Below are 26,746 nucleotides of genomic sequence, written 5' to 3' on the forward strand. Positions count from 1 at the left end.
CCATCCTCTTTGTTTACCGGAAATTGCGAGAAGTAAAGAAATTACTGGAAATTTTTGGCGACCGATTGAAAGCTGTAAAATACCGGAGAGAGACATCTTAGTTCAGTTGCTGAATTAGTGTTATTGCGCCTTGTTTTAGTACTGTGTGAACTGAAATATCAGATTTAGCTTTCTCTTTAGAAGCGCATTTTGTGGAGGGGGGGGCGAGGGAATTTTCTATCAATTAAAAATTTTTAGTAGTTTGAAGTCTAACTACTGATTATACTGCGTGATATTGTGAACACTTGTACGAATATCTCTGATGAAAATTCCAACGTTCTGTTATATTTCTTTTGATAAGGATAATTTTTGTGAAAATTTTATCACACTTTTTTCATTCATTCTGTTACGAACCCGTACGCAAGCAACACTTTTTGGTGTCATAGGGTTATTGAATGCCAGTGACAAGACGAATGGTGAAAAAATAAGGCAGTTGATGCCAAAGTTCGCTGCGTTCAAAGAAGAAATGAAAGCTGAAGAAGTTCCGTTAAAGAAGAGATGGAACTGTTAAAGTAAAAATGAAACTGGGGAAAGAAAGATGGAAGCTGTTAAAGCAAAAATGAAAGAGCGACAAAAAAAAAAAAAAAAAAAAGGATGGAAACTGATCATGAATCAGTTAAAGGGGAGAAAGTCGTTGAAGGAAAGATGGAATCTTGTCAAGAATCCGTTAAATCAGAGATAAGGGCTGCTAAAGAGGAAATGAAAAGTGAAATTACCTGCATAAGAGAAAACACATCTGAGGCTATGGAAGTCAGAACAGACTCAGTTGAAAGTAAAGTTGGACAAATTGAAGCAAAGGTTTCTTCTGTCAAAGAACAAATAGAAAAGCGAGTTTCATCCGTGAACAACAAATCGTTTACAGAGTTTCTTGTGTCAAAAAAAACAAACAGAAAGAAGATTTTTCTGCCGGCCAAACGCAAATCGAACAACAAATTGATGATAGGTTTTCTGCAGGCGCCAAAGAAGTTCACGTGTTGAAGAATTTCGTAGCGACGCCAGGGAGCAATACTGATGGATTACCCATGCCTGCTCGTTCCTCTCTGAATCTATCCAAGTATGATGAGAAGAGCTCCTCTCATATATATATAAGACACAATTTTCTATAGTGGCGGATGCGAATGCATGGGATTCACAAGTTAAGGCCTGTCGTCTCGCCTCTTCTCTAAGAGCAGACGCTGCGGATATTCTTCAACCTCGTTCAGAAAACCAGAGACTAGACTTTGAAGCTCTAACCGACAGAAGTGTTTAAAAGAGTACAGCAGGCTTCAATTAAAATCGTCTCACCATAATCCCCCAGAAACACTTCAGGAACATGCCACGGATGTCGAAAAGTTCTCATCTCGCCTTTTTTTTAGAATGCCCGTCAGAAACAAGAGAAATCCTGTTCTTGCAGTACTTCATGGACATCATCTGGGAACCTGAATTATAGAAAGCACTGCGAATGGCGGATGTCAAAGACTTAAAAAAAAAGCACTGGGGTGTACTCCATGAAATTGGAGGTGGAAATTCTGCTTTTCACCTCTCTGGAATGGGATTACATATCTTGCAATCCGAGCCGTGTTGCTGTGTATTTTTTATTACTCACTACATCTATACCATTAGATGTTCCTAAAAAGGTTAGCGATAAAAGAACTTATACATTATCAAGTAAAGTTTTTTCAGTGATTTTCTCCTGTTTCCGTACCTAAGATTTTTCAAAATCAATATCTGCATTAAAAATGGGTTATAATATCAAACTCCAGCTACAGCTTATTTCTAAGCACCACCCACTGCGAGACGCTGGCGCTGTGCATACAGTGTTTTGAATTCTTTATTGCAGAAAAAAAGTGAAAAAAATTAAATAGAAATAATATAGGACGTTAATAATATAAAATTGTGACACTTTAAAGTAAGCCATATTCAATTATATTCTTCCTCCTTTGCAAGGGCCCACCAGCGGCCGAGCGGTAAAGTCGCTGAACACTGGTAGTTCGGTCCGAGGTTCGAATCCCGCGAACGGGCTGGCTGCATGGGCGTTTTCGTGGTTTTCCCCATGTGTAACGTCTATACGAGCCAGTTTCCCTTCCTCCACGAAGGCATACCTCCTCTTAGGCAGATAGCCCTCGAGGCTTTGCCATAATCACACACACACTTCCTCCTTTGCAAGTTTTCTCTTTCTTTCTCTTTAAATGCTATTTTTAACGGTACAAATCTCTATCATAAAACCATGTTCTGCCGAATCTTGCGTCCATAAGCGCGCAAACGCGTTCATGTATCGTCTCATTAATACAAGAAGATGCTAATAGCTAATAAAGTATTATGCCTGAACTGAAAACTGCGTCTCGATTCAGATGTTAAATATAAACAAAACATTAAGAAGTTCCGAAAATAATCGATTACGCGAGCTTTAATTAACACTGGGTGAAATTTCAGTTGCTCAAGTAACATCTGATGTTTAATAAATGCAGGAAACGATGGTTAGTAAATTTCAAAACGGAAAAACATTAAAATAAGTATAAAAAGAATTTAATCTGAATTCCATTTCTATTAGCTTGGTTTGCACTGAAACTTATGAAATGATATAATTACATTGTTTCTTGACCACAACACCTAAAAATTGCAGTGGCTCTTATTATATTCATATTGATATAAATTCTAAAAAAAATTGCATTTGTTCTTAATATCTTTATATTAATTATAACAAGCTAATAGAAATAGACACTAGATAATTTTTTTTTAATATATATACATTTTTCTTTCTCTTTAGGAGGGAGGCTTGTTTTATAATTATTGTTTCTGTGTGAAATTTGAATTATGAGCAGCATAATATGGAAGGAAATTTCAGTGGACTTTATATCTGTTTTTTATATATATCTGATTTGGAAAAAGTTATCGTAGACTTATACAAATACTATTCACACATGTAATAGTTCAGATATTTTACTTCTGCATTTTAAAAAATTTTCTTCCGCACGTAATAAAAAGCGAATTGTAAATTTTATTTGCTACACGAATTTTTCAAATCTTATCGCCTTAAAATGGCGAAAACATACTGTAAACTTGATAAGTACGTTTGCTTGTTGGTCTCATTTTGATTCGAAGGTGTCTTTCTAAAGCATCTTCTTTGCAGTCATTTAGCAGAGCTTATTTGTTTACGCCGGCTTCACTCTCCTCGCAAAGCGATACCACAGACGTACTCTGTATGTATTCCAGCCTCTTTGGGCCTAATAAATCGAATACAGAATTTGTACTACGATATTTGTTTTTGCTTCATTTAGTACGAAACAACCTGTATATCTCTTGCCCAATACAGAAATGATACTTGATATTGTGTTTACATATTGTAACAATTTGTACTACGATATATGTTTTTGCTTCATTTAGTACGAAACAACCTGTATATCTCTAGTCCAATACAGAAGTGATACTTGATATTGTGTTTACATATTGTAATTTTGTGGCCTTCCCTAGGATGAGAGAAAAAACATTTGACCAGTAGTTAACAGTTAGAAGAAACTATGGGCAGTATTTCTTGCAACCACTACACGTTATCGCTTCTCGGCCTGTTGGCTAAGATCAAGTGTAGTATCTGTTCTTATCAGATTAAAATCTGATATGACACTTATCGCTTCTCGGCCTGTTGGCTAAGATCAAGTGTAGTATCTGTTCTTATCAGATTAAAATCTGATATGACACTTACAGAGTGTCCTGATTTTAATCTAATTTTTGAACACTCGGCTTGCGGTTAGGTATTTATACCGCCCTTGCCAAAGGTTGGCCCGTTATTGTACAGCCTCCGGGAGCGGCCTTACTAAAATTAAGAAAAGAATTTGCACGTTGCTTGTTTCCCTAAGTCTCACAGCATGGCAGGAAAGAGAAAGGCAATGTTTATAATATGCTACACACAATATCATTATATCATATCACGTAGTATCACACATAAATATCATTTTCCGATAATACGTTCGTTATACGAAAAGTTAGTGCGTTTCGCAAATTTATTGCATAGATATAAAAGGGTATTGAGTTTCTTGTGTCAGGCATAGTTAATTATCCAGAAGTGTAGGAAAAATCGCAGACATTTCCGAAATTTAGTGCTATTATTCAGAGTAACTTTTAAAGTATTATTCGAAAAGAATAAAGCTAATTAAATTTATTTTTTAATTTTTAGTAAAGAACTAAACTACTTACATTATTAAATTTTAAAATATTTATAAACTGAGATACTCCTCACACGTGCAATCAGAGCTGTATTACGTGATACTTTTATTGACGTCCGTTTCTCCTTCATATGTTACTAAAACGTTAGCATTGAAAGCTCTATAAAATGTAAAATATAAATATTTCCATTGTTTTCATTAACACTGTAGCTGGAAATTTTTGTTCAAAAATCTCAATTTGTATGCTCTGTGTTTTGGGAAAAGGGGCCATTGCATCAAACATTTGCAACACCTTATTTCTAAGCCCCGCCTACTAAGAGAAACACTGCATTCCTCATAAGATGAGTTGAATTTCTACTGAATGTCGATGGTGCGTATTTCTATTATTTATCCGATTATCGTATTTCTATTTTAGTATTATTTTTAAATGTTAAATATATAAGCATAATAATTCTTTTTCCTAGTGCTTTTCGCCTATCATTATGTTTTACTATTTGAAAACTGCAATGCATCATTTCAAAGATAAGCAGTGGTCACTTTTTTTAATATACATCGTTTCTCAAGATCTGCTAGTGATTTATACACATACGTGTAGCGCAATGGTTTAAGAACACTATTTTTAAAATTCGAATTTGAAGAGGCAAGTCTAAAGTTGTTTAAGTAATGGTACGATTAAAGAAGTTCAGGTTTAGGGTAATTCTTTACGTATAAATTTGAAAGAGATACTTACAATAACATCAAGTCATTTAAATTATATAGCTAGTAACAGGTTGATTGGTTAAGAGCCTTAGCTTTTTTTATACTTTCTTATTAAAAAAAAAATTATTTAGGAAATCTGCAGGAAGTATGGAAAATAATAAAATAAAGTTAAATACAAATAAAATATGATGCTTGTAATATAAACGCTGACACTTTAAAATAAACTACATTCAACCATATTCTTTCCCGTTGGAAATTTTTTCTGTTTTGCTTTGTCTGTTCTTTACTTACGGTTTGAACTCCAATGTTAATGACAAGCATGATCAGTCCGTTATATATGTTTCTTTGTGTATTTTACACGGAAAATACGTTCAGAAGCCTATCTGAATGTTATCCACATATTTAACATTTAATTCATTCACTTATTTTTGCATCTATAAAAATATTCGTTTGCAGGAAAATAAAGTGTGAAAATAAAGTGAAAATAAAGTGATTTTTTTTTGCTACAAGAATTTTTGAATTTTTAGCCATGTCACAATCTCGTCTTAAATTTGACGAAACACACTGCAATTTGAGAAGTTCTTTGTTTCTGCCTCTCTTCACTATTAAAGGCAAGGCATTCTTGCCCTCACTTGGCAGGGCCTATTTGCTTCCCTCTGCTTCATTTTCCTAACAGAGCGACCGCACACCCGACATCTCCATGTATCCTAATCTCCTTGTTTTGAACACAATAGGCTTTGTAGAAAGTCTTGTATTTGCCCACGTCTCTCTATTACTTTTCTATTGACCGTGTACCGCGTTAACAGACAGTTAACGCTGAAAAAAACTAAACTGGCATATAAACCAGTTTAGTTTTTTTAGATTAAATTTGAAAAATATTATGCAGAACAAAGTTTGAATTTTTAACAAAACTAAATTGAAATCTTCAGTTCCAGGTACACCTTCTTTTATTTCCAAGCCTCTTCTTCTGCGTACTGTGCTCTGAGAAGCAATTGTAGCTCCTAAATTTAAAATCGTTTAAATGTCAGTCGGAATTTCAAGAAGACGAATAAAATCAAATTACTAAATTTCAAATAACTTCGAATGTAATATATTCCAAATGATCAGAAAGTAAATGGAGGATTAATACCTGCATTTTTAGTTACAATGATTGGTTCGCATGTTTTTCTAATATCCCTAACCTACTTATTATGCTGAATTTTTTGCACACACAATCCACATTTTATTACGGTCATTTGCTGTTCTTATATTTTCACTCAGTCGTGCAGTCATGTTACGAATTTTGTATTTAGTTTGATATTTTTAGTAGAATTATAATTAAAATTTTTGAGTTTCCCCATCTATAGAGCGCGGGGTAAATTTTAACAGACAGCTGCAACGTCGGAAAAGTAAAAATATAGGAGCACGTGCTTCTAACACTGAACAAATGGATAATTCTTTAATTTCAATTGAAATGCCAGAAACGTAATAGAATACTGTGTTAGCTGTAACCGTAATTCCATCCTCTTTGTTTACCGGAAATTGCGAGAAGTAAAGAAATTACTGGAAATTTTTGGCGACCGATTGAAAGCTGTAAAATACCGGAGAGAGACATCTTAGTTCAGTTGCTGAATTAGTGTTATTGCGCCTTGTTTTAGTACTGTGTGAACTGAAATATCAGATTTAGCTTTCTCTTTAGAAGCGCATTTTGTGGAGGGGGGGGCGAGGGAATTTTCTATCAATTAAAAATTTTTAGTAGTTTGAAGTCTAACTACTGATTATACTGCGTGATATTGTGAACACTTGTACGAATATCTCTGATGAAAATTCCAACGTTCTGTTATATTTCTTTTGATAAGGATAATTTTTGTGAAAATTTTATCACACTTTTTTCATTCATTCTGTTACGAACCCGTACGCAAGCAACACTTTTTGGTGTCATAGGGTTATTGAATGCCAGTGACAAGACGAATGGTGAAAAAATAAGGCAGTTGATGCCAAAGTTCGCTGCGTTCAAAGAAGAAATGAAAGCTGAAGAAGTTCCGTTAAAGAAGAGATGGAACTGTTAAAGTAAAAATGAAACTGGGGAAAGAAAGATGGAAGCTGTTAAAGCAAAAATGAAAGAGCGACAAAAAAAAAAAAAAAAAAAAAGGATGGAAACTGATCATGAATCAGTTAAAGGGGAGAAAGTCGTTGAAGGAAAGATGGAATCTTGTCAAGAATCCGTTAAATCAGAGATAAGGGCTGCTAAAGAGGAAATGAAAAGTGAAATTACCTGCATAAGAGAAAACACATCTGAGGCTATGGAAGTCAGAACAGACTCAGTTGAAAGTAAAGTTGGACAAATTGAAGCAAAGGTTTCTTCTGTCAAAGAACAAATAGAAAAGCGAGTTTCATCCGTGAACAACAAATCGTTTACAGAGTTTCTTGTGTCAAAAAAAACAAACAGAAAGAAGATTTTTCTGCCGGCCAAACGCAAATCGAACAACAAATTGATGATAGGTTTTCTGCAGGCGCCAAAGAAGTTCACGTGTTGAAGAATTTCGTAGCGACGCCAGGGAGCAATACTGATGGATTACCCATGCCTGCTCGTTCCTCTCTGAATCTATCCAAGTATGATGAGAAGAGCTCCTCTCATATATATATAAGACACAATTTTCTATAGTGGCGGATGCGAATGCATGGGATTCACAAGTTAAGGCCTGTCGTCTCGCCTCTTCTCTAAGAGCAGACGCTGCGGATATTCTTCAACCTCGTTCAGAAAACCAGAGACTAGACTTTGAAGCTCTAACCGACAGAAGTGTTTAAAAGAGTACAGCAGGCTTCAATTAAAATCGTCTCACCATAATCCCCCAGAAACACTTCAGGAACATGCCACGGATGTCGAAAAGTTCTCATCTCGCCTTTTTTTTAGAATGCCCGTCAGAAACAAGAGAAATCCTGTTCTTGCAGTACTTCATGGACATCATCTGGGAACCTGAATTATAGAAAGCACTGCGAATGGCGGATGTCAAAGACTTAAAAAAAAAAGCACTGGGGTGTACTCCATGAAATTGGAGGTGGAAATTCTGCTTTTCACCTCTCTGGAATGGGATTACATATCTTGCAATCCGAGCCGTGTTGCTGTGTATTTTTTATTACTCACTACATCTATACCATTAGATGTTCCTAAAAAGGTTAGCGATAAAAGAACTTATACATTATCAAGTAAAGTTTTTTCAGTGATTTTCTCCTGTTTCCGTACCTAAGATTTTTCAAAATCAATATCTGCATTAAAAATGGGTTATAATATCAAACTCCAGCTACAGCTTATTTCTAAGCACCACCCACTGCGAGACGCTGGCGCTGTGCATACAGTGTTTTGAATTCTTTATTGCAGAAAAAAAGTGAAAAAAATTAAATAGAAATAATATAGGACGTTAATAATATAAAATTGTGACACTTTAAAGTAAGCCATATTCAATTATATTCTTCCTCCTTTGCAAGGGCCCACCAGCGGCCGAGCGGTAAAGTCGCTGAACACTGGTAGTTCGGTCCGAGGTTCGAATCCCGCGAACGGGCTGGCTGCATGGGCGTTTTCGTGGTTTTCCCCATGTGTAACGTCTATACGAGCCAGTTTCCCTTCCTCCACGAAGGCATACCTCCTCTTAGGCAGATAGCCCTCGAGGCTTTGCCATAATCACACACACACTTCCTCCTTTGCAAGTTTTCTCTTTCTTTCTCTTTAAATGCTATTTTTAACGGTACAAATCTCTATCATAAAACCATGTTCTGCCGAATCTTGCGTCCATAAGCGCGCAAACGCGTTCATGTATCGTCTCATTAATACAAGAAGATGCTAATAGCTAATAAAGTATTATGCCTGAACTGAAAACTGCGTCTCGATTCAGATGTTAAATATAAACAAAACATTAAGAAGTTCCGAAAATAATCGATTACGCGAGCTTTAATTAACACTGGGTGAAATTTCAGTTGCTCAAGTAACATCTGATGTTTAATAAATGCAGGAAACGATGGTTAGTAAATTTCAAAACGGAAAAACATTAAAATAAGTATAAAAAGAATTTAATCTGAATTCCATTTCTATTAGCTTGGTTTGCACTGAAACTTATGAAATGATATAATTACATTGTTTCTTGACCACAACACCTAAAAATTGCAGTGGCTCTTATTATATTCATATTGATATAAATTCTAAAAAAAATTGCATTTGTTCTTAATATCTTTATATTAATTATAACAAGCTAATAGAAATAGACACTAGATAATTTTTTTTTAATATATATACATTTTTCTTTCTCTTTAGGAGGGAGGCTTGTTTTATAATTATTGTTTCTGTGTGAAATTTGAATTATGAGCAGCATAATATGGAAGGAAATTTCAGTGGACTTTATATCTGTTTTTTATATATATCTGATTTGGAAAAAGTTATCGTAGACTTATACAAATACTATTCACACATGTAATAGTTCAGATATTTTACTTCTGCATTTTAAAAAATTTTCTTCCGCACGTAATAAAAAGCGAATTGTAAATTTTATTTGCTACACGAATTTTTCAAATCTTATCGCCTTAAAATGGCGAAAACATACTGTAAACTTGATAAGTACGTTTGCTTGTTGGTCTCATTTTGATTCGAAGGTGTCTTTCTAAAGCATCTTCTTTGCAGTCATTTAGCAGAGCTTATTTGTTTACGCCGGCTTCACTCTCCTCGCAAAGCGATACCACAGACGTACTCTGTATGTATTCCAGCCTCTTTGGGCCTAATAAATCGAATACAGAATTTGTACTACGATATTTGTTTTTGCTTCATTTAGTACGAAACAACCTGTATATCTCTTGCCCAATACAGAAATGATACTTGATATTGTGTTTACATATTGTAACAATTTGTACTACGATATATGTTTTTGCTTCATTTAGTACGAAACAACCTGTATATCTCTAGTCCAATACAGAAGTGATACTTGATATTGTGTTTACATATTGTAATTTTGTGGCCTTCCCTAGGATGAGAGAAAAAACATTTGACCAGTAGTTAACAGTTAGAAGAAACTATGGGCAGTATTTCTTGCAACCACTACACGTTATCGCTTCTCGGCCTGTTGGCTAAGATCAAGTGTAGTATCTGTTCTTATCAGATTAAAATCTGATATGACACTTATCGCTTCTCGGCCTGTTGGCTAAGATCAAGTGTAGTATCTGTTCTTATCAGATTAAAATCTGATATGACACTTACAGAGTGTCCTGATTTTAATCTAATTTTTGAACACTCGGCTTGCGGTTAGGTATTTATACCGCCCTTGCCAAAGGTTGGCCCGTTATTGTACAGCCTCCGGGAGCGGCCTTACTAAAATTAAGAAAAGAATTTGCACGTTGCTTGTTTCCCTAAGTCTCACAGCATGGCAGGAAAGAGAAAGGCAATGTTTATAATATGCTACACACAATATCATTATATCATATCACGTAGTATCACACATAAATATCATTTTCCGATAATACGTTCGTTATACGAAAAGTTAGTGCGTTTCGCAAATTTATTGCATAGATATAAAAGGGTATTGAGTTTCTTGTGTCAGGCATAGTTAATTATCCAGAAGTGTAGGAAAAATCGCAGACATTTCCGAAATTTAGTGCTATTATTCAGAGTAACTTTTAAAGTATTATTCGAAAAGAATAAAGCTAATTAAATTTATTTTTTAATTTTTAGTAAAGAACTAAACTACTTACATTATTAAATTTTAAAATATTTATAAACTGAGATACTCCTCACACGTGCAATCAGAGCTGTATTACGTGATACTTTTATTGACGTCCGTTTCTCCTTCATATGTTACTAAAACGTTAGCATTGAAAGCTCTATAAAATGTAAAATATAAATATTTCCATTGTTTTCATTAACACTGTAGCTGGAAATTTTTGTTCAAAAATCTCAATTTGTATGCTCTGTGTTTTGGGAAAAGGGGCCATTGCATCAAACATTTGCAACACCTTATTTCTAAGCCCCGCCTACTAAGAGAAACACTGCATTCCTCATAAGATGAGTTGAATTTCTACTGAATGTCGATGGTGCGTATTTCTATTATTTATCCGATTATCGTATTTCTATTTTAGTATTATTTTTAAATGTTAAATATATAAGCATAATAATTCTTTTTCCTAGTGCTTTTCGCCTATCATTATGTTTTACTATTTGAAAACTGCAATGCATCATTTCAAAGATAAGCAGTGGTCACTTTTTTTAATATACATCGTTTCTCAAGATCTGCTAGTGATTTATACACATACGTGTAGCGCAATGGTTTAAGAACACTATTTTTAAAATTCGAATTTGAAGAGGCAAGTCTAAAGTTGTTTAAGTAATGGTACGATTAAAGAAGTTCAGGTTTAGGGTAATTCTTTACGTATAAATTTGAAAGAGATACTTACAATAACATCAAGTCATTTAAATTATATAGCTAGTAACAGGTTGATTGGTTAAGAGCCTTAGCTTTTTTTATACTTTCTTATTAAAAAAAAAATTATTTAGGAAATCTGCAGGAAGTATGGAAAATAATAAAATAAAGTTAAATACAAATAAAATATGATGCTTGTAATATAAACGCTGACACTTTAAAATAAACTACATTCAACCATATTCTTTCCCGTTGGAAATTTTTTCTGTTTTGCTTTGTCTGTTCTTTACTTACGGTTTGAACTCCAATGTTAATGACAAGCATGATCAGTCCGTTATATATGTTTCTTTGTGTATTTTACACGGAAAATACGTTCAGAAGCCTATCTGAATGTTATCCACATATTTAACATTTAATTCATTCACTTATTTTTGCATCTATAAAAATATTCGTTTGCAGGAAAATAAAGTGTGAAAATAAAGTGAAAATAAAGTGATTTTTTTTTGCTACAAGAATTTTTGAATTTTTAGCCATGTCACAATCTCGTCTTAAATTTGACGAAACACACTGCAATTTGAGAAGTTCTTTGTTTCTGCCTCTCTTCACTATTAAAGGCAAGGCATTCTTGCCCTCACTTGGCAGGGCCTATTTGCTTCCCTCTGCTTCATTTTCCTAACAGAGCGACCGCACACCCGACATCTCCATGTATCCTAATCTCCTTGTTTTGAACACAATAGGCTTTGTAGAAAGTCTTGTATTTGCCCACGTCTCTCTATTACTTTTCTATTGACCGTGTACCGCGTTAACAGACAGTTAACGCTGAAAAAAACTAAACTGGCATATAAACCAGTTTAGTTTTTTTAGATTAAATTTGAAAAATATTATGCAGAACAAAGTTTGAATTTTTAACAAAACTAAATTGAAATCTTCAGTTCCAGGTACACCTTCTTTTATTTCCAAGCCTCTTCTTCTGCGTACTGTGCTCTGAGAAGCAATTGTAGCTCCTAAATTTAAAATCGTTTAAATGTCAGTCGGAATTTCAAGAAGACGAATAAAATCAAATTACTAAATTTCAAATAACTTCGAATGTAATATATTCCAAATGATCAGAAAGTAAATGGAGGATTAATACCTGCATTTTTAGTTACAATGATTGGTTCGCATGTTTTTCTAATATCCCTAACCTACTTATTATGCTGAATTTTTTGCACACACAATCCACATTTTATTACGGTCATTTGCTGTTCTTATATTTTCACTCAGTCGTGCAGTCATGTTACGAATTTTGTATTTAGTTTGATATTTTTAGTAGAATTATAATTAAAATTTTTGAGTTTCCCCATCTATAGAGCGCGGGGTAAATTTTAACAGACAGCTGCAACGTCGGAAAAGTAAAAATATAGGAGCACGTGCTTCTAACACTGAACAAATGGATAATTCTTTAATTTCAATTGAAATGCCAGAAACGTAATAGAATACTGTGTTAGCTGTAACCGTAATTCCATCCTCTTTGTTTACCGGAAATTGCGAGAAGTAAAGAAATTACTGGAAATTTTTGGCGACCGATTGAAAGCTGTAAAATACCGGAGAGAGACATCTTAGTTCAGTTGCTGAATTAGTGTTATTGCGCCTTGTTTTAGTACTGTGTGAACTGAAATATCAGATTTAGCTTTCTCTTTAGAAGCGCATTTTGTGGAGGGGGGGGCGAGGGAATTTTCTATCAATTAAAAATTTTTAGTAGTTTGAAGTCTAACTACTGATTATACTGCGTGATATTGTGAACACTTGTACGAATATCTCTGATGAAAATTCCAACGTTCTGTTATATTTCTTTTGATAAGGATAATTTTTGTGAAAATTTTATCACACTTTTTTCATTCATTCTGTTACGAACCCGTACGCAAGCAACACTTTTTGGTGTCATAGGGTTATTGAATGCCAGTGACAAGACGAATGGTGAAAAAATAAGGCAGTTGATGCCAAAGTTCGCTGCGTTCAAAGAAGAAATGAAAGCTGAAGAAGTTCCGTTAAAGAAGAGATGGAACTGTTAAAGTAAAAATGAAACTGGGGAAAGAAAGATGGAAGCTGTTAAAGCAAAAATGAAAGAGCGACAAAAAAAAAAAAAAAAAAAAAGGATGGAAACTGATCATGAATCAGTTAAAGGGGAGAAAGTCGTTGAAGGAAAGATGGAATCTTGTCAAGAATCCGTTAAATCAGAGATAAGGGCTGCTAAAGAGGAAATGAAAAGTGAAATTACCTGCATAAGAGAAAACACATCTGAGGCTATGGAAGTCAGAACAGACTCAGTTGAAAGTAAAGTTGGACAAATTGAAGCAAAGGTTTCTTCTGTCAAAGAACAAATAGAAAAGCGAGTTTCATCCGTGAACAACAAATCGTTTACAGAGTTTCTTGTGTCAAAAAAAACAAACAGAAAGAAGATTTTTCTGCCGGCCAAACGCAAATCGAACAACAAATTGATGATAGGTTTTCTGCAGGCGCCAAAGAAGTTCACGTGTTGAAGAATTTCGTAGCGACGCCAGGGAGCAATACTGATGGATTACCCATGCCTGCTCGTTCCTCTCTGAATCTATCCAAGTATGATGAGAAGAGCTCCTCTCATATATATATAAGACACAATTTTCTATAGTGGCGGATGCGAATGCATGGGATTCACAAGTTAAGGCCTGTCGTCTCGCCTCTTCTCTAAGAGCAGACGCTGCGGATATTCTTCAACCTCGTTCAGAAAACCAGAGACTAGACTTTGAAGCTCTAACCGACAGAAGTGTTTAAAAGAGTACAGCAGGCTTCAATTAAAATCGTCTCACCATAATCCCCCAGAAACACTTCAGGAACATGCCACGGATGTCGAAAAGTTCTCATCTCGCCTTTTTTTTAGAATGCCCGTCAGAAACAAGAGAAATCCTGTTCTTGCAGTACTTCATGGACATCATCTGGGAACCTGAATTATAGAAAGCACTGCGAATGGCGGATGTCAAAGACTTAAAAAAAAAAGCACTGGGGTGTACTCCATGAAATTGGAGGTGGAAATTCTGCTTTTCACCTCTCTGGAATGGGATTACATATCTTGCAATCCGAGCCGTGTTGCTGTGTATTTTTTATTACTCACTACATCTATACCATTAGATGTTCCTAAAAAGGTTAGCGATAAAAGAACTTATACATTATCAAGTAAAGTTTTTTCAGTGATTTTCTCCTGTTTCCGTACCTAAGATTTTTCAAAATCAATATCTGCATTAAAAATGGGTTATAATATCAAACTCCAGCTACAGCTTATTTCTAAGCACCACCCACTGCGAGACGCTGGCGCTGTGCATACAGTGTTTTGAATTCTTTATTGCAGAAAAAAAGTGAAAAAAATTAAATAGAAATAATATAGGACGTTAATAATATAAAATTGTGACACTTTAAAGTAAGCCATATTCAATTATATTCTTCCTCCTTTGCAAGGGCCCACCAGCGGCCGAGCGGTAAAGTCGCTGAACACTGGTAGTTCGGTCCGAGGTTCGAATCCCGCGAACGGGCTGGCTGCATGGGCGTTTTCGTGGTTTTCCCCATGTGTAACGTCTATACGAGCCAGTTTCCCTTCCTCCACGAAGGCATACCTCCTCTTAGGCAGATAGCCCTCGAGGCTTTGCCATAATCACACACACACTTCCTCCTTTGCAAGTTTTCTCTTTCTTTCTCTTTAAATGCTATTTTTAACGGTACAAATCTCTATCATAAAACCATGTTCTGCCGAATCTTGCGTCCATAAGCGCGCAAACGCGTTCATGTATCGTCTCATTAATACAAGAAGATGCTAATAGCTAATAAAGTATTATGCCTGAACTGAAAACTGCGTCTCGATTCAGATGTTAAATATAAACAAAACATTAAGAAGTTCCGAAAATAATCGATTACGCGAGCTTTAATTAACACTGGGTGAAATTTCAGTTGCTCAAGTAACATCTGATGTTTAATAAATGCAGGAAACGATGGTTAGTAAATTTCAAAACGGAAAAACATTAAAATAAGTATAAAAAGAATTTAATCTGAATTCCATTTCTATTAGCTTGGTTTGCACTGAAACTTATGAAATGATATAATTACATTGTTTCTTGACCACAACACCTAAAAATTGCAGTGGCTCTTATTATATTCATATTGATATAAATTCTAAAAAAAATTGCATTTGTTCTTAATATCTTTATATTAATTATAACAAGCTAATAGAAATAGACACTAGATAATTTTTTTTAATATATATACATTTTTCTTTCTCTTTAGGAGGGAGGCTTGTTTTATAATTATTGTTTCTGTGTGAAATTTGAATTATGAGCAGCATAATATGGAAGGAAATTTCAGTGGACTTTATATCTGTTTTTTATATATATCTGATTTGGAAAAAGTTATCGTAGACTTATACAAATACTATTCACACATGTAATAGTTCAGATATTTTACTTCTGCATTTTAAAAAATTTTCTTCCGCACGTAATAAAAAGCGAATTGTAAATTTTATTTGCTACACGAATTTTTCAAATCTTATCGCCTTAAAATGGCGAAAACATACTGTAAACTTGATAAGTACGTTTGCTTGTTGGTCTCATTTTGATTCGAAGGTGTCTTTCTAAAGCATCTTCTTTGCAGTCATTTAGCAGAGCTTATTTGTTTACGCCGGCTTCACTCTCCTCGCAAAGCGATACCACAGACGTACTCTGTATGTATTCCAGCCTCTTTGGGCCTAATAAATCGAATACAGAATTTGTACTACGATATTTGTTTTTGCTTCATTTAGTACGAAACAACCTGTATATCTCTTGCCCAATACAGAAATGATACTTGATATTGTGTTTACATATTGTAACAATTTGTACTACGATATATGTTTTTGCTTCATTTAGTACGAAACAACCTGTATATCTCTAGTCCAATACAGAAGTGATACTTGATATTGTGTTTACATATTGTAATTTTGTGGCCTTCCCTAGGATGAGAGAAAAAACATTTGACCAGTAGTTAACAGTTAGAAGAAACTATGGGCAGTATTTCTTGCAACCACTACACGTTATCGCTTCTCGGCCTGTTGGCTAAGATCAAGTGTAGTATCTGTTCTTATCAGATTAAAATCTGATATGACACTTATCGCTTCTCGGCCTGTTGGCTAAGATCAAGTGTAGTATCTGTTCTTATCAGATTAAAATCTGATATGACACTTACAGAGTGTCCTGATTTTAATCTAATTTTTGAACACTCGGCTTGCGGTTAGGTATTTATACCGCCCTTGCCAAAGGTTGGCCCGTTATTGCACAGCCTCCGGGAGCGGCCTTACTAAAATTAAGAAAAGAATTTGCACGTTGCTTGTTTCCCTAAGTCTCACAGCATGGCAGGAAAGAGAAAGGCAATGTTTATAATATGCTACACACAATATCATTATATCATATCACGTAGTATCACACATAAATATCATTTTCCGATAATACGTTCGTTATACGAAAAGTTAGTGCGTTTCGCAAATTTATTGCATAGATATAAAAGGGTATTGAGTTTCTTGTGTCAGGTATAGTTAATTATCCAGAAGTGTAGGAAAAATCGCAGACATTTCCGAAATTTAGTGCTATTATTCAGAGTAACTTTTAAAGTATTATTCGAAAAGAATAAAGCTAATTAAATTTATTTTTTAATTTTTAGTAAAGAACTAAACTACTTACATTATTAAATTTTAAAATATTTATAAACTGAGATACTCCTCACACGTGCAATCAGAGCTGTATTACGTGATACTTTTATTGACGTCCGTTTCTCCTTCATATGTTACTAAAACGTTAGCATTGAAAGCTCTATAAAATGTAAAATATAAATATTTCCATTGTTTTCATTAACACTGTAGCTGGAAATTTTTGTTCAAAAATCTCAATTTGTATGCTCTGTGTTTTGGGAAAAGGGGCCATTGCATCAAACATTTGCAACACCTTATTTCTAAGCCCCGCCTACTAAGAGAAACACTGCATTCCTCATAAGATGAGTTGAATTTCTACTGAATGTCGATGGTGCGTATTTCTATTATTTATCCGATTATCGTATTTCTATTTTAGTATTATTTTTAAATGTTAAATATATAAGCATAATAATTCTTTTTCCTAGTGCTTTTCGCCTATCATTATGTTTTACTATTTGAAAACTGCAATGCATCATTTCAAAGATAAGCAGTGGTCACTTTTTTTAATATACATCGTTTCTCAAGATCTGCTAGTGATTTATACACATACGTGTAGCGCAATAGTTTAAGAACACTATTTTTAAAATTCGAATTTGAAGAGGCAAGTCTAAAGTTGTTTAAGTAATGGTACGATTAAAGAAGTTCAGGTTTAGGGTAATTCTTTACGTATAAATTTGAAAGAGATACTTACAATAACATCAAGTCATTTAAATTATATAGCTAGTAACAGGTTGATTGGTTAAGAGCCTTAGCTTTTTTTATACTTTCTTATTAAAAAAAAAATTATTTAGGAAATCTGCAGGAAGTATGGAAAATAATAAAATAAAGTTAAATACAAATAAAATATGATGCTTGTAATATAAACGCTGACACTTTAAAATAAACTACATTCAACCATATTCTTTCCCGTTGGAAATTTTTTCTGTTTTGCTTTGTCTGTTCTTTACTTACGGTTTGAACTCCAATGTTAATGACAAGCATGATCAGTCCGTTATATATGTTTCTTTGTGTATTTTACACGGAAAATACGTTCAGAAGCCTATCTGAATGTTATCCACATATTTAACATTTAATTCATTCACTTATTTTTGCATCTATAAAAATATTCGTTTGCAGGAAAATAAAGTGTGAAAATAAAGTGAAAATAAAGTGATTTTTTTTTGCTACAAGAATTTTTGAATTTTTAGCCATGTCACAATCTCGTCTTAAATTTGACGAAACACACTGCAATTTGAGAAGTTCTTTGTTTCTGCCTCTCTTCACTATTAAAGGCAAGGCATTCTTGCCCTCACTTGGCAGGGCCTATTTGCTTCCCTCTGCTTCATTTTCCTAACAGAGCGACCGCACACCCGACATCTCCATGTATCCTAATCTCCTTGTTTTGAACACAATAGGCTTTGTAGAAAGTCTTGTATTTGCCCACGTCTCTCTATTACTTTTCTATTGACCGTGTACCGCGTTAACAGACAGTTAACGCTGAAAAAAACTAAACTGGCATATAAACCAGTTTAGTTTTTTTAGATTAAATTTGAAAAATATTATGCAGAACAAAGTTTGAATTTTTAACAAAACTAAATTGAAATCTTCAGTTCCAGGTACACCTTCTTTTATTTCCAAGCCTCTTCTTCTGCGTACTGTGCTCTGAGAAGCAATTGTAGCTCCTAAATTTAAAATCGTTTAAATGTCAGTCGGAATTTCAAGAAGACGAATAAAATCAAATTACTAAATTTCAAATAACTTCGAATGTAATATATTCCAAATGATCAGAAAGTAAATGGAGGATTAATACCTGCATTTTTAGTTACAATGATTGGTTCGCATGTTTATCTAATATCCCTAACCCACTTATTATGCTGAATTTTTTGCACACACAATCCACATTTTATTACGGTCATTTGCTGTTCTTATATTTTCACTTAGTCGTGCAGTCATGTTACGAATTTTGTATTTAGTTTGATATTTTTAGTAGAATTATAATTAAAATTTTTGAGTTTCCCCATCTATAGAGCGCGGGGTAAATTTTAACAGACAGCTGCAACGTCGGAAAAGTAAAAATATAGGAGCACGTGCTTCTAACACTGAACAAATGGATAATTCTTTAATTTCAATTGAAATGCCAGAAACGTAATAGAATACTGTGTTAGCTGTAACCGTAATTCCATCCTCTTTGTTTACCGGAAATTGCGAGAAGTAAAGAAATTACTGGAAATTTTTGGCGACCGATTGAAAGCTGTAAAATACCGGAGAGAGACATCTTAGTTCAGTTGCTGAATTAGTGTTATTGCGCCTTGTTTTAGTACTGTGTGAACTGAAATATCAGATTTAGCTTTCTCTTTAGAAGCGCATTTTGTGGAGGGGGGGGGCGAGGGAATTTTCTATCAATTAAAAATTTTTAGTAGTTTGAAGTCTAACTACTGATTATACTGCGTGATATTGTGAACACTTGTACGAATATCTCTGATGAAAATTCCAACGTTCTGTTATATTTCTTTTGATAAGGATAATTTTTGTGAAAATTTTATCACACTTTTTTCATTCATTCTGTTACGAACCCGTACGCAAGCAACACTTTTTGGTGTCATAGGGTTATTGAATGCCAGTGACAAGACGAATGGTGAAAAAATAAGGCAGTTGATGCCAAAGTTCGCTGCGTTCAAAGAAGAAATGAAAGCTGAAGAAGTTCCGTTAAAGAAGAGATGGAACTGTTAAAGTAAAAATGAAACTGGGGAAAGAAAGATGGAAGCTGTTAAAGCAAAAATGAAAGAGCGACAAAAAAAAAAAAAAAGGATGGAAACTGATCATGAATCAGTTAAAGGGGAGAAAGTCGTTGAAGGAAAGATGGAATCTTGTCAAGAATCCGTTAAATCAGAGATAAGGGCTGCTAAAGAGGAAATGAAAAGTGAAATTACCTGCATAAGAGAAAACACATCTGAGGCTATGGAAGTCAGAACAGACTCAGTTGAAAGTAAAGTTGGACAAATTGAAGCAAAGGTTTCTTCTGTCAAAGAACAAATAGAAAAGCGAGTTTCATCCGTGAACAACAAATCGTTTACAGAGTTTCTTGTGTCAAAAAAAACAAACAGAAAGAAGATTTTTCTGCCGTCCAAACGCAAATCGAACAACAAATTGATGATAGGTTTTCTGCAGGCGCCAAAGAAGTTCACGTGTTGAAGAATTTCGTAGCGACGCCAGGGAGCAATACTGATGGATTACCCATGCCTGCTCGTTCCTCTCTGAATCTATCCAAGTATGATGAGAAGAGCTCCTCTCATATATATATAAGACACAATTTTCTATAGTGGCGGATGCGAATGCATGGGATTCACAAGTTAAGGCCTGTCGTCTCGCCTCTTCTCTAAGAGCAGACGCTGCGGATATTCTTCAACCTCGTTCAGAAAACCAGAGACTAGACTTTGAAGCTCTAACCGACAGAAGTGTTTAAAAGAGTACAGCAGGCTTCAATTAAAATCGTCTCACCATAATCCCCCAGAAACACTTCAGGAACATGCCACGGATGTCGAAAAGTTCTCATCTCGCCTTTTTTTTAGAATGCCCGTCAGAAACAAGAGAAATCCTGTTCTTGCAGTACTTCATGGACATCATCTGGGAACCTGAATTATAGAAAGCACTGCGAATGGCGGATGTCAAAGACTTAAAAAAAAAAGCACTGGGGTGTACTCCATGAAATTGGAGGTGGAAATTCTGCTTTTCACCTCTCTGGAATGGGATTACATATCTTGCAATCCGAGCCGTGTTGCTGTGTATATTTTATTACTCACTACATCTATACCATTAGATGTTCCTAAAAAGGTTAGCGATAAAAGAACTTATACATTATCAAGTAAAGTTTTTTCAGTGATTTTCTCCTGTTTCCGTACCTAAGATTTTTCAAAATCAATATCTGCATTAAAAATGGGTTATAATATCAAACTCCAGCTACAGCTTATTTCTAAGCACCACCCACTGCGAGACGCTGGCGCTGTGCATACAGTGTTTTGAATTCTTTATTGCAGAAAAAAAGTGAAAAAAAATTAAATAGAAATAATATAGGACGTTAATAATATAAAATTGTGACACTTTAAAGTAAGCCATATTCAATTATATTCTTCCTCCTTTGCAAGGGCCCACCAGCGGCCGAGCGGTAAAGTCGCTGAACACTGGTAGTTCGGTCCGAGGTTCGAATCCCGCGAACGGGCTGGCTGCATGGGCGTTTTCGTGGTTTTCCCCATGTGTAACGTCTATACGAGCCAGTTTCCCTTCCTCCACGAAGGCATACCTCCTCTTAGGCAGATAGCCCTCGAGGCTTTGCCATAATCACACACACACTTCCTCCTTTGCAAGTTTTCTCTTTCTTTCTCTTTAAATGCTATTTTTAACGGTACAAATCTCTATCATAAAACCATGTTCTGCCGAATCTTGCGTCCATAAGCGCGCAAACGCGTTCATGTATCGTCTCATTAATACAAGAAGATGCTAATAGCTAATAAAGTATTATGCCTGAACTGAAAACTGCGTCTCGATTCAGATGTTAAATATAAACAAAACATTAAGAAGTTCCGAAAATAATCGATTACGCGAGCTTTAATTAACACTGGGTGAAATTTCAGTTGCTCAAGTAACATCTGATGTTTAATAAATGCAGGAAACGATGGTTAGTAAATTTCAAAACGGAAAAACATTAAAATAAGTATAAAAAGAATTTAATCTGAATTCCATTTCTATTAGCTTGGTTTGCACTGAAACTTATGAAATGATATAATTACATTGTTTCTTGACCACAACACCTAAAAATTGCAGTGGCTCTTATTATATTCATATTGATATAAATTCTAAAAAAAATTGCATTTGTTCTTAATATCTTTATATTAATTATAACAAGCTAATAGAAATAGACACTAGATAATTTTTTTTAATATATATACATTTTTCTTTCTCTTTAGGAGGGAGGCTTGTTTTATAATTATTGTTTCTGTGTGAAATTTGAATTATGAGCAGCATAATATGGAAGGAAATTTCAGTGGACTTTATATCTGTTTTTTATATATATCTGATTTGGAAAAAGTTATCGTAGACTTATACAAATACTATTCACACATGTAATAGTTCAGATATTTTACTTCTGCATTTTAAAAAATTTTCTTCCGCACGTAATAAAAAGCGAATTGTAAATTTTATTTGCTACACGAATTTTTCAAATCTTATCGCCTTAAAATGGCGAAAACATACTGTAAACTTGATAAGTACGTTTGCTTGTTGGTCTCATTTTGATTCGAAGGTGTCTTTCTAAAGCATCTTCTTTGCAGTCATTTAGCAGAGCTTATTTGTTTACGCCGGCTTCACTCTCCTCGCAAAGCGATACCACAGACGTACTCTGTATGTATTCCAGCCTCTTTGGGCCTAATAAATCGAATACAGAATTTGTACTACGATATTTGTTTTTGCTTCATTTAGTACGAAACAACATGTATATCTCTTGCCCAATACAGAAGTGATACTTGATATTGTGTTTACATATTGTAACAATTTGTACTACGATATATGTTTTTGCTTCATTTAGTACGAAACAACCTGTATATCTCTAGTCCAATACAGAAGTGATACTTGATATTGTGTTTACATATTGTAATTTTGTGGCCTTCCCTAGGATGAGAGAAAAAACATTTGACCAGTAGTTAACAGTTAGAAGAAACTATGGGCAGTATTTCTTGCAACCACTACACGTTATCGCTTCTCGGCCTGTTGGCTAAGATCAAGTGTAGTATCTGTTCTTATCAGATTAAAATCTGATATGACACTTATCGCTTCTCGGCCTGTTGGCTAAGATCAAGTGTAGTATCTGTTCTTATCAGATTAAAATCTGATATGACACTTACAGAGTGTCCTGATTTTAATCTAATTTTTGAACACTCGGCTTGCGGTTAGGTATTTATACCGCCCTTGCCAAAGGTTGGCCCGTTATTGCACAGCCTCCGGGAGCGGCCTTACTAAAATTAAGAAAAGAATTTGCACGTTGCTTGTTTCCCTAAGTCTCACAGCATGGCAGGAAAGAGAAAGGCAATGTTTATAATATGCTACACACAATATCATTATATCATATCACGTAGTATCACACATAAATATCATTTTCCGATAATACGTTCGTTATACGAAAAGTTAGTGCGTTTCGCAAATTTATTGCATAGATATAAAAGGGTATTGAGTTTCTTGTGTCAGGTATAGTTAATTATCCAGAAGTGTAGGAAAAATCGCAGACATTTCCGAAATTTAGTGCTATTATTCAGAGTAACTTTTAAAGTATTATTCGAAAAGAATAAAGCTAATTAAATTTATTTTTTAATTTTTAGTAAAGAACTAAACTACTTACATTATTAAATTTTAAAATATTTATAAACTGAGATACTCCTCACACGTGCAATCAGAGCTGTATTACGTGATATTTTAATTGACGTCCGCTTCTCCTTCATATGTTACTAAAACGTTAGCATTGAAAGATCTATAAAATTTAAAATATAAATATTTCCATTGTTTTCATTAACATTGTAGCTGGAAATTTTTGTTCAAAAATTTCAATTTGTATGCTCTGTGTTTTGGGAAAAGGGGCCATTGCATCAAACATTGGCAACACCTTATTTCTAAGCCCCGCCTACTAAGAGAAACACTGCATTCCTCATAAGATGAGTTGAATTTCTACTGAATGTCGATGGTGCGTATTTCTATTATTTATGCGATTATGGTATTTCTATTCTAGTATTATTTTTAAATGTTAAATATATAAGCATAATAATTCTTTTTCCTAAGTGCTTTTCGCCTATCATTATGTATTACTATTTGAAAACTGCAATGCATCATTTCAAAGATAAGCAGTGGTCACTTTTTTTAATATACATCGTTTCTCAAGATCTGCTAGTGATTTATACACATACGTGCAACGCAATGGTTTAAGAACACTATTTTTAAAATTCGAATTTGAAGAGGCAAGTCTAAAGTTGTTTAAGTAATGGTACGATTAAAGAAGTTCAGGTTTAGGGTAATTCTTTACGTATAAATTTGAAAGAGATGCTTACAATAACATCAAGTCATTTAAATTATATAGCTAGTAACAGGTTGATTGGTTAAGAGCCTTAGCTTTTTTTATACTTTCTTATTAAAAAAAATTATTTAGGAAATCTGCAGGAAGTATGGAAAATAATAAAATAAAGTTAAATACAAATAAAATATGATGCTTGTAATATAAACGCTGACACATTAAAATAAACTACATTCAACCATATTCTTTCCCGTTGGAAATTTTTTCTGTTTTGCTTTGTCTGTTCTTTAGTTACGGTTTGAACTCCAATGTTAATGACGAGCATGATCAGTCCGTTATATATGTTTCTTTGTGTATTTTACACGGAAAATACGTTCAGAAGCCTATCTGAATGTTATCCACATATTTAACATTTAATTCATTCACTTATTTTTGCATCTATAAAAATATTCGTTTTTTGAATTTTTAAGAAAACTAAATTGAAATCTTCAGTTCCAGGTACACCTTCTTTTATTTCCAAGCCTCTTCTTCTGCGTACTGTGCTCTGAGGAGCAATTGTAGCTCCTAAATTTAAAATCGTTTAAATGTCAGTCGGAATTTCAAGAAGACGAATAAAATCAAATTACTAAATTTCAAATAACTTCGAATGTAATATATTCCAAATGATCAGAAAGTATATGGAGGATTAATACCTGCATTTTTAGTTACAATGATTGGTTCGCATGTTTTTCTAATATCCCTAACCTACTTATTATGCTGAATTTTTTGCACACACAATCCACATTTTATTACGGTCATTTGCTGTTTTTATATTTTCACTTGTTATATGTCATGTTACGAATTTTGTATTTAGTTTGATATTTTTAGTAGAATTATAATTAAAATTTTTGAGTTTCCCCATCTATACAGCGCGGGGTAAATTTTAACAGACAGCTGCAACGTCGGAAAAGTAAAAATATAGGAGCACGTGCTTCTAACACTGAACAAATGGATAACTCTTTAATTTCATTTGAAATGACAGAAACGTTATAGAATACTGTGTTAGCTGTAACCGTAATTCCATCCTCTTTGTTTACCGGAAATTGCGAGAAGTAAAGAAATTACTGGAAATTTTTGGCGACCGATTGAAAGCTGTAAAATACCGGAGAGAGACATCTTAGTTCAGTTGCTGAATTAGTGTTATTGCGCCTTGTTTTAGTACTGTGTGAATTGAAATATCAGATTTAGCTTTCTCTTTCGAAGCGCATTTTGTGGAGGGGGGGATTTTCTATCAATTAAAAATTTTAGTAGTTTGAAGTCTAACTACTGATTATACTGCGTGATATTGTGAACACTTGTACGAATATCTCTGATGAAAATTCCAACGTTCTGTTATATTTCTTTTGATAAGGATAATTTTTGTGAAAATTTTATCACACTTTTTGCATTCATTCTGTTACGAACCCGTACGCAAGCAACACTTTTTGGTGTCATAGGGTTATTGAATGCCAGTGACAAGACGAATGGTGAACAAATAAGGCAGTTGATGTTTGGAATTCGCTGCGTTCAAAGAAGAAATGAAAGCTGAAGAAGTTCCGTTAAAGAAGAGATGGAACCTGTTAACGTAAAAATGAAACTGGGGAAAGAAAGATGGAACTGTTAAAGCAGAAATGAAAGCGCGACAAAAAAAAAAAAAAAAAAAAAAAGGATGGAAACTGATCATGAATTAGTTAAAGGGGAGAAAGTCGTTGAAGGAAAGATGGAATCTTGTCAAGAATCCGTTAAATCAGAGATAAGGGCTGCTAAAGAGGAAATGAAAAGTGAAATTACCTGCATAAGAGAAAACACATCTGAGGCTATGGAAGTCAGAACAGACTCAGTTGAAAGTAAAGTTGGACAAATTGAAGCAAAGGTTTCTTCTGTCAAAGAACAAATAGAAAAGCGAGTTTCATCCGTGAACAACAAATCGTTTACAGAGTTTCTTGTGTCAAAAAAAACAAACAGAAAGAAGATTTTTCTGCCGGCCAAACGCAAATCGAACAACAAATTGATGATAGGTTTTCTGCAGGCGCCAAAGAAGTTCACGTGTTGAAGAATTTCGTAGCGACGCCAGGGAGCAATACTGATGGATTACCCATGCCTGCTCGTTCCTCTCTGAATCTATCCAAGTATGATGAGAAGAGCTCCTCTCATATATATATAAGACACAATTTTCTATAGTGGCGGATGCGAATGCATGGGATTCACAAGTTAAGGCCTGTCGTCTCGCCTCTTCTCTAAGAGCAGACGCTGCGGATATTCTTCAACCTCGTTCAGAAAACCAGAGACTAGACTTTGAAGCTCTAACCGACAGAAGTGTTTAAAAGAGTACAGCAGGCTTCAATTAAAATCGTCTCACCATAATCCCCCAGAAACACTTCAGGAACATGCCACGGATGTCGAAAAGTTCTCATCTCGCCTTTTTTTTAGAATGCCCGTCAGAAACAAGAGAAATCCTGTTCTTGCAGTACTTCATGGACATCATCTGGGAACCTGAATTATAGAAAGCACTGCGAATGGCGGATGTCAAAGACTTAAAAAAAAAGCACTGGGGTGTACTCCATGAAATTGGAGGTGGAAATTCTGCTTTTCACCTCTCTGGAATGGGATTATATATCTTGCAATCCGAGCCGTGTTGCTGTGTATTTTTTATTACTCACTACATCTATACCATTAGATGTTCCTAAAAAGGTTAGCGATAAAAGAACTTATACATTATCAAGTAAACTTT

The 26,746-nt window shown here is 34.4% G+C and overlaps 4 non-coding genes and 4 pseudogenes across 4 annotated transcripts; all 8 read left to right on the forward strand.

The window, feature by feature from the left end:
* The first annotated feature begins 3,568 nt into the window (after positions 1-3,568).
* Positions 3,569-3,642, forward strand: LOC146994305 (U2 spliceosomal RNA; annotated as a pseudogene).
* On the forward strand, positions 3,643-3,834 carry LOC146994306 (U2 spliceosomal RNA). The gene has a single exon (XR_015044267.1). It is a non-coding gene; the product is annotated as a U2 spliceosomal RNA (small nuclear RNA).
* Positions 3,835-9,945: 6,111 nt separating this feature from the next.
* Positions 9,946-10,019, forward strand: LOC146994307 (U2 spliceosomal RNA; annotated as a pseudogene).
* LOC146994308 (U2 spliceosomal RNA) lies at positions 10,020-10,211 on the forward strand. The gene has a single exon (XR_015044268.1). It is a non-coding gene; the product is annotated as a U2 spliceosomal RNA (small nuclear RNA).
* Positions 10,212-16,321: 6,110 nt separating this feature from the next.
* On the forward strand, positions 16,322-16,395 carry LOC146994309 (U2 spliceosomal RNA; annotated as a pseudogene).
* On the forward strand, positions 16,396-16,587 carry LOC146994310 (U2 spliceosomal RNA). The gene has a single exon (XR_015044262.1). It is a non-coding gene; the product is annotated as a U2 spliceosomal RNA (small nuclear RNA).
* Positions 16,588-22,693: 6,106 nt separating this feature from the next.
* LOC146994311 (U2 spliceosomal RNA) lies at positions 22,694-22,767 on the forward strand (annotated as a pseudogene).
* On the forward strand, positions 22,768-22,959 carry LOC146994312 (U2 spliceosomal RNA). The gene has a single exon (XR_015044263.1). It is a non-coding gene; the product is annotated as a U2 spliceosomal RNA (small nuclear RNA).
* The last annotated feature ends 3,787 nt before the right edge of the window (positions 22,960-26,746 follow it).

Source organism: Stegodyphus dumicola, chromosome 11 (genome assembly GCF_044657685.1).
Source record: "Stegodyphus dumicola isolate Sdum_Otavi_A_Nest chromosome 11, ASM4465768v1".
Lineage (NCBI taxonomy): Eukaryota > Metazoa > Arthropoda > Arachnida > Araneae > Eresidae > Stegodyphus > Stegodyphus dumicola.